Source organism: Sinocyclocheilus rhinocerous, unplaced genomic scaffold (assembly GCF_001515625.1).
Source record: "Sinocyclocheilus rhinocerous isolate Xijiao unplaced genomic scaffold, SAMN03320098_v1.1 scaffold8568, whole genome shotgun sequence".
Classification (NCBI taxonomy): Eukaryota; Metazoa; Chordata; class Actinopteri; order Cypriniformes; family Cyprinidae; genus Sinocyclocheilus; species Sinocyclocheilus rhinocerous.
Window position 1 is genome coordinate 11,098 of NW_015656834.1, and position 8,887 is coordinate 19,984.

Below are 8,887 nucleotides of genomic sequence, written 5' to 3' on the forward strand. Positions count from 1 at the left end.
AATAAACAGAACCAAAATGTAATCATAGCTTCTGACAGCTTATCTGCTCTATCTAGTATTCAATCTGGGAAAACATCATGTAGACAAGATATCATATACCAGATATTCAACTTACTTTTAATACTGTATGATAAAGGGCTGAATGTTTCCTTCCTTTGGGTTCCTGCTCATGTAGGGGTGGAAGGAAATGAGATTGTAGATATTCTGGCAAGAGGAGCAATAAAGCATGAAACAGTTGATATACGGTTTGCCAACCGCCAATAAAATTAAAAGAAGAAGAAGAAGAAGATCTTAGCCGCGAGTCTTCAAAACACGAGCAGCAGACAGGTAACGCGGAAAATGGACATTTATCCTACCATAATGTTGTTGTAAACTTAGCGAATGCAGTAGCATGCGAGTTATGCTTAATTATAATATAAGTATCACTCGATTGCTGCCACATTTCTGACATTGATCTTTCATTTGTTTTATGTAAGGTCATTAAACGGCGCTAGCATAGTTTAGCATGTTCTCATGTCATTAGCTCAAAGAAATGCATTTAGTGAAATTAAATCTAATTCCACGTCCAACTCTAACGTGCAAGAAATTTATATCTTTGATTTAATGATAGCTAGCACTGTCATCCATGTAATACAAACATAAAGTTTACAATATCAACAAAACTAAACATGAATTCAACATGATTAACTTCTTGATTCTCACTGTTTTGTTTAAAAGTTAATAATAATATCAACAACTTTAATAGAATGCCAAGGAAAGAAAGTATCAAAAGAAAAAAACACAAGGAACTCTCTGATGCAGCCAAAGGTAGCATCCCTCTCACAAGTTGGCTGAGGAGAGAGAATAAAGATGACGGTACTGTTTAAATTTTTTTGTTTAAGCTAATAAGCTATTATACTTATATTACAGTCCATAAAATACTTAATGAGAAGTTTTTATTAAAAGGAATAATTCACCCAAATTGATAATTCTGTCATCATTTACTCATCTATATGTAGTTTCAATTCATGACTTTCTTCTGTGGAATATTTACAAGATTTGTTTTGTCCATATATTGAAAGGCAGTGGGGAACAAAATGGAGTCCCCATTTCCATTCATTATATGGCCAAAATTATTATGTAATTAAATTGTATTTTCCACAGAAGAAATCATGTTTATTTTGGGGCAAACCATCCCTTTAATATAAAAATAATGTAATTAAATTTGTTTTTCATAGAGCGTTGGAGTTCAGATAAGGAGAGTATTGGAGAGATTCAAGGGAAAGCAGTTGAGACAAGTGAGAAAGATGAAGGAGAGGTTAGAGCCAATGAGGAAGAAAGTGAGATAAGTGAGGAAATACAAGGAGACATTAGGCCCAGTGAGAAAGAGGAATAAATGAAAAGGGAGGTACAAGGAGAGATGATTCAAGAAAAGGATAGAGAGATAACAGAGGAAGGAGCTGCAGAAGCAGATATTGAATACCGTGAGGAAGAGGAAGAGATGAAAAGGGAGGTACAAGGAGAGATGATTCAAGAAAAGGATAGAGAGAAAACCGAGGAAGGAGCTGCAGAAGCAGATATTGAATACCAGGTTCAGGGTACAAATAAACAAAGCCATTTACCCATCCTTGATGACCTTACAGTTTCCAACAGACCCAGCTCATGTTGATCAGCTTAAAATAAAGGTTAATAGCAACTATATACAGTTCTGCTGCTCTCTTGGGCCATGTCAACCAGTAGCTGGCTTTCCAAAAAATCCACAAGGACGGTCTTTTCAGAGCCAGTGGTATGCTGGTAACAACTGGCTGGAGTATTCTGTGGAAAAAGTTGCCATGTACTGCTTTAGTTGTCGTCTCTTCTTGACAGAAGAAAAGTTTAAAGCCAGGACTGCATGGAGAACAACTGGAGTTGTCAACTGGAGGAAGGCTGTTGAAAAGATCCATGAGCATGCAGCCACTGAAGCCCATTTGATCAGTATGGTGAGGTGGGCCAACTATAGAAAGGGGCCTTTAGTTGAAGCTTTTAAAGCTCAGGCTGCAGAAGGTGTTACCAAATGAAAAAGAAAGACAGAAGAACAGAGAAACCCTGTTTCGCTTAATAGACATCACAGTATATTTGGCAAGACAAGGACTGGCATTTAGGGGACATGATGAAAGCAGCACCAGTTCAAACAGAGGAAACTTCCTTGAGTTTGTGCACCTCTTAGCGGAATATGACAGTGTCCTCAGAATGCATCTTGAGTGTATACAGATCACTCAGTCCCAAAACAAGAAGCCACAGGTGACACTTTTATCTAACAGGACCCAAAATGACCTAATACGATCTCTTGGAACACAAGTAAGAAATGTCATTCTGAAAGAGATTAATGAGGCCAAGATATTTTCAATTCTTCTGAATGAAACTACTGATGTGTCACACTCAGAGCAAGTGTCCTTTGTGGTCCGGTTTGTCCATGACATGCAAATAAAGGAGCGTTTCATCCAAGTGTGTCACGTTAAATCAACAACTGGCCAAGACTTGGAGGAAGTGGTAATGGCCCTTCTTTCAGAAAATGGGTTGAATGCTGAAAATATCCGGGGTCAAGGCTACGATGGTGCAGCCAACATGAGTGCTAGTTAGTTGCAGGCTAGAATTCAGAGGCAAAATGAAAAAGCACTCTTTGTGCACTGCCAAATTCACTGTTTAAACTGTCACTGTTTAAACTTAGTGTTAGTGGAGACTGCTAAATCAAGCCTCCATTTTGTGCGTTTTTTTAATTTGGTAGAGAGGCTCTACACTTCCCTGTCTTCTTCTAGCAAGCGTCATGCTGCCTTCATAGAAATGCTTAGAAAAGAAAAGTTGTTGTATGCTGAAGAGAAAACCTGGGAATTAAAACAGCTGAGTGACACACGTTGGGCCTGTTGAGAACATGCCTTAAAAGCACTGCAGAAAGTCTTTTCTGCAGTTATGCAGCTGTTGAAAAAAATCTCAGACAGCAATCCACCTGATCCAGCTGCAGGTGATGCTCTAATGTTGTTTCGCAGCATAAATTGAGTTTATGTTTTGTTTGGAGGTGGCCACCCCAGTGTTTCAGGAGACTACTGTTGCATCAGCTGCTCTTCATCTTGCATCTAGCAGTGTCATACACACTGGTGGAAGGAGTGCTAAAAAGGCTTCAAGAACTGAAGACAGAAAGTGAATTCAAGGTTGTCTTTGAAAAAGCAAAGGAGCGGGCTGAGGCTGCTGGAATTGAGTTTACTGACAAAATACCTGGTGAGTCAAGACCCAGAACAGTTCCAAGTCAACAGGAGAAGACCATCACCCTGAGAATTTGGAGGAGTTCTACCGAACATGGGTGTACTACACCTTTTTGGATACCATCACTCAAGAGATGCTCAGGCGATTCAAAGGAAAGGATAATAGTTCAACTGGCATTATCCTCAAAGGCTTACACAATCTGACAGTAGCATCCAAATGGTCAAAAGGAGTAGAACCTGGTGATGCTGAATTTGTCAGAACAGTTAGTAAATTCTACGGGATTGAGGAAGAAAAGGTCTTTACAGAACTTAAAGTGTTACATGCATCCTACTCATTCACCAAAAATAATGTCCAGGAAATGCTAAAGTGCCTAAAAGACAATGAGATTGAGTCTGTTTTCCCCTCTTCCTGAACTCCTAAAAATGTATGCAACATTACCTGTCTCCACTTCTACAGTTGAGAGGTCATTTTCTAAGTTAAAACTTGTGAAATCCAGTCTTCGAAGTCTGTGTAATGAAGAGAGGCTTTCTGACCTACTGCTGCTCTCCATTGAGCAAGACATTCCAATTAATCGTGAGGAAGTTATTCAAATATTTAAAAAGACAACAGAAAGACGAATACTGATTTAAATACAGGTAATTTCATAAATTATTAAGTTTAAAATCTGTACAAAAAATACATTTGGTTATGTTTATTGAAGTAATTTTTTTTTTTTTTGTGCCCTTTTTGGTCCTTCCACCCATGCCCCACAGGAGGTCTGTGCACGCCACTGGTCGGCAGATTGTTCGAGAATCTTAGTGCTCATAGCAGCTTGCTTCTTTTCACTGTCCCCCTCTTTAATTATCAGTCTGGTCGGTTTGATCATACTTTTTAATTGTTTGGAGCATCTTTGTAAACAGATGATCTTGGGACAATTTTGCTTCCGTCTCTGACGCGAGCGACTGTTCAACACGCCATCTTGCCCGGAAGCCAGTTGTATGAATGAATTAGTCTTGTTTCGTTCGTGAACGAATCGTTCTTTTTGAACGAATCTTTTAGGTGAACGAATCGTTCACGTAATCCATTGACTCATATTTCTCGTTCACTGAAATTCCTCCCTCCAGAGAAGCGCATGCGCAGATCAGTGAACCGGGTAGCTCTGTGGACTGTTTCATCCTGTCAAAGAATGACTAAACCTCGAGCCAATAGCCTTCGAGTTTGATATGTGACGGAGCATGTGATTTGTTGAATGAAGTGAACGAATACGCCCTTCAACTGAACGAGTTTCTTTTGAGTTTGAACGAGATCGAGAGATCTTCTCGTTCATGAACGAAATGACCGAACTGGTACTTGTCGTTCGTGAACGAGTTGAATGAACTGCTACATCTCATTCGTGAATGAAATGACTGAACTGGTACATATCTCGTTCGTGAACGAAATGAATGAGAGAGTACCTGGTCAGTCGGCCATTTAGCATGTCAATATCGATCAGCAATCAGCAGATGCAAAGCTCAGTTATAGGTACTGTGCACATACGCTTGTTTATATATTCATATTTAGCATACAGAACATAACTCCACGTTTAATCCCCGATTTATGAATGTGTAATTGTCTGACCAAACAATTAAAATGTTAATTATGCAAGAAAACCTTGTGCTTTGGTCATCTGAACAACTTATTTAGACTTTATTTATTTAATGAGTAGATTATGCACACATTTTAATAAAGCCAAATCAGTTTTTGTAACAGGTGAATACGTTCCTTGACTTAAAACATAACGCATAAGACACTCTTTTTCGCCACCTTCTGGCGTATTTATGTAATATGAAGAAATGGTCACTGAACGAATCAGTGAACGAATCTGAACGAATCATTTTAGTGAACGAACTGAAAATGAACGAATCTCTTGAAAGAATCAAAATTTCCATCACTAGAATGAATGAATGACTTGCACTACCAGTTGGTTTCATCAACAGCCGCTTGCATCACCTGCTGGTGAGCAACTGACAGCAGATGGCGATCATGCATCGGTGCTCTACTGCTATTCTTGTCAGTTCCCTGATGTGCAATGCCGAATTTTTTGGCTAATTTGAACCACTGAATTTGTGGAAGCGAATTTGTAAAGTGAAATAAAATGGACTGAAAAACGCCTGTCGAATATTATACATCGTTTTTTTAAACAGATTGAATATTTTAGAAGTGAAATCTAGAAAGTGAATATGAATTATTGAATTTTTAATAATGAAAATGTGTGTGAAATGTTTTGAATTGAAATATTCACAGCTTAAATATACAACTATGTTGGATTTCAGGCCCTAAAAATGCAAGCCCTGAAAATACAAGGCATTAAAATACAAGCACTGTTAATGCAATGCATTATTTTTTCAGTTAGTGCAATTCAACATGCTTTTTTGTTTCAAAGACATTTGTCATTATTTTTCTTCCATAGTTGAACATCAGTTGGCTCTAGTACTGATGCTACTATTACACACTGGCACATCGACAGTAGAAGTCCTCACTTACCAGCACGAGGACCTGGTCACAAGGCAGATATTCATATGCACACGCTGCCTCCAGTAAACCACATGAGTAAACATTGCACTGCAACTGAGGACACCACCTGCTCGCCATGTCCAGAGCAAGGTTATTATAGTTTTGCATTTTTTAATTCGTTTTATTTTAATATCGTTTTCAAATTTGCAATAAAATTTAGTTTCGTTTTTATTAGTTTCATTAATAATTTTGTTAGTTTTAGTTTAGTTTTTATTTTGTGAACACATTTCTATTTAGTTTTTATATAGTTTAGTTTTAGTTTTAGTAGGCTGATTAAAGTTTAGCAGAATTAACAGATCACTAAATCGCTAATAAAGCATGCTGAGAATGATTAGATGGTAAAAGTATACAAATACACATCTAAATGAAGCAGTTATGCCTTTTTAAAACTACACAAGTTGCGCTTACATTATATTTAAAACGCACTACTGAATGATACATGTGTGTTGTGATTTTTAATTTGAAAATAAATGTAGCTAATTTCTTTTATATTATGTCTTTCATCTTATTTAACCATAATCATGATACCATAACTGTCGTGTCTTTCTCACTTTCCCGTGAACAAACGCGCATAAATCATAAGTGGAACTTATGAAATTCAATAATAATGCCTTAACATTCGATCTGCATCGTTGCGCATTCGCGCTGAAGTGAATGACAGCTTAGGGAGCGCTCGTTGCTGCTTTCTGTAGCCTATATATCATTTTATTTGTAAGTTTTATTTTTAATGCTTCTGTAAAGGACTAACGGCCACACACTGCAGAGTTTAAGGAGAGACAATTGTTTTTAACATTGAATGCGTATTTAAATATGTTATTTTCTTTTATGAAGAATTATAAGCATGTAGTTTATGCACATTTGTTCAAAACAGCCTGGCGGACTGTTCACAAGATGTGGGCAAAAGTTTTTATTGTTTACAGTAACGATGCGCGTTCTTTGTTCTGTTGCGCTGCTTGTCTATTTTTCTTCAAAGCACCAACTTAAAATGCCTATTTTGGTTTGATTGCTTGTGTTACATGAGAAAATAAATAATTTTGCCTACCAATTAGAGTAACGTGAGGCTAAAACATGTAAATATGATGTCTGGATCATTGTCAGATGAGCTGTCAGATGCTGAGCTGACCCAGGACGCATAACTTACCATCAGACTCACCATCACTCATTGCATTTAGTGTTTCTAATACCTACCTTCCATCAATCGCCTTTTTAAAGTCATTTTGACTTTATTTATGAAACTGATAACCACTAAATCAGTGAGTGAAAGGCGTTGCCTAGAAATGTACAATGTTAAAACATAAGCGGCAAGAAAATGACAGCGCGAAAATACATGCATTATAGCCTCTGGGAGAGTTTAATGTTTTATTTTAAATCTTTTATGTACATTTGAAAAACAGCCACGGGTAAAATTTTCCCCGTGGCTGTTCTAGTGTTAAATTGGTGCTGGCTGCTGTCGGATAACGGGTCGGGAGTTCTGTTATGTACTGTGGATGCAGGTTTACCTAAGGACCCGTGCAGGACTCTGCTATTGCATCTCCCCGTCAGATAACCTCACGTGTATGATGCGCCATTTACAGGTATTTCCCTAAACCGACACACAGCTCATATATTTTTCCACCATTGGGTGAGAACATAATGATTACGAAAACGATTATTTATTTTTGATAATTATTATTTTATTTCAGTTAGTTTTGCAATAACTGTCGTTAGTTTAGTTTAGTTTTAGTTTTTCATTTATTTTAATGTTTTTATTTTATTTCAGTTTACGAAAATGTTTTTTGACCAATCATTTTCGTCTTAGTTTTCGTTTACAAAAATAACCTTGGTCCAGAGGACCATTTCACACAGTTCTGGAACTATTTACCGAAATTGCTGTATTGCAGCACTTTCTAGGAAATCAGTACATTAAGAAAGAATGCTCTGCTACTAACAATAGAGTTTGCCAGTGTAAAGAAGGCTATTTTTGGCAAGCCGACTTCTGCATCAAGCACGCGGAGTGTCCATATGGATAAGGCATTCAGCGGAATGGGATTTTAGACGTTTCTGGGATATTATGTTTTTCTTTGTTTTTGTTTCTAAATTACATTAGTCAAACGTTTTTAATGTGTTTATAGGTACCTTACACAGTGATACAAAATATGAGAGGTGTGCGCGAGGCACCTTTTCTGCGGTCACATCTTCGACATCGCCTTGCGTAAAACACACCGAGTGCAAATCAGTGGATCTTCATGTGGTGCTGAGGGGAACCTTTTCTGCGAAAATCTCCAGAATAGTGTCTAATTGGTCATCGATTCCAAGTCATACATAATTCATATGTAATCTTTAGCCGACTTGCCCTTGAATGTTTTTGCATTGTGGTATTCTGACCTGTAGAGGACAGCACAGAGTAATTAAAAGACATTTACACAAGCATACTTTGTGCTAAGATTCTCTGGTCAATTACTAAACACAAAATAAAATCGAAATATCAAGTATTCCAGACAGTTGTATGGAAAATAATTGTATAATAATTTTATAAACATTCTTAACAAATTTGTGTAGTGTTACCAAAAAATTAATGACATGACTAAATAATAAAACAAAATTCTTATTTTAACATTTTATTTTTGATTTAACTATTTAAATAGCTGTTTTAAGCTTATTTATATAGTACAGCAAAATGTATGAACATGAAGACAAAGTCACTGCCTGTTTATTTGTGACGTTTTTTACAATTTCTGTAAAGGAGGTTTATCTATACTGAAAAAGTTCCTGCCAGACTTCTTTGCTCGTGAAAAAATACGCCAATCCAAACTGTACAGATTTGTGAGACATCATCTTGGCCAGAAGCTGCAATGGAAACATTCCCTCTATTCAAACCAATCACTTACATCTTCCCATTTCAGAGTGGATTGGAGGTGCTAGTATAGACCAGCTCAAAAAATTACCCATGCAACTCAGACATAGCAACATCCACAACACTGCCGTCAATCTCTCAAATATTTTCAAGGAGTTAGGGATCTCAACTAGTAATTGTGAATAAGCTTTTTTTTTTTTTTTTTTTTTTTGGGGGGGGGGGGGGGATTAATTTAATAAGACAGACTTAGAAGTTTTTGCATCTGAAATCTTCACATGCATTTCGTATTACTGAACTGCAGTTATA

The 8,887-nt window shown here is 37.1% G+C and overlaps 1 long non-coding RNA gene across 1 annotated transcript; it reads left to right on the forward strand.

The window, feature by feature from the left end:
* The first annotated feature begins 250 nt into the window (after positions 1–250).
* Positions 251–7,961, forward strand: LOC107720831 (uncharacterized). The gene is made up of 4 exons (XR_001637649.1): positions 251–327; positions 746–855; positions 5,645–5,838; positions 7,577–7,961. It is a non-coding gene; the product is annotated as an uncharacterized LOC107720831 (long non-coding RNA).
* Positions 7,962–8,887: the final 926 nt, after the last annotated feature.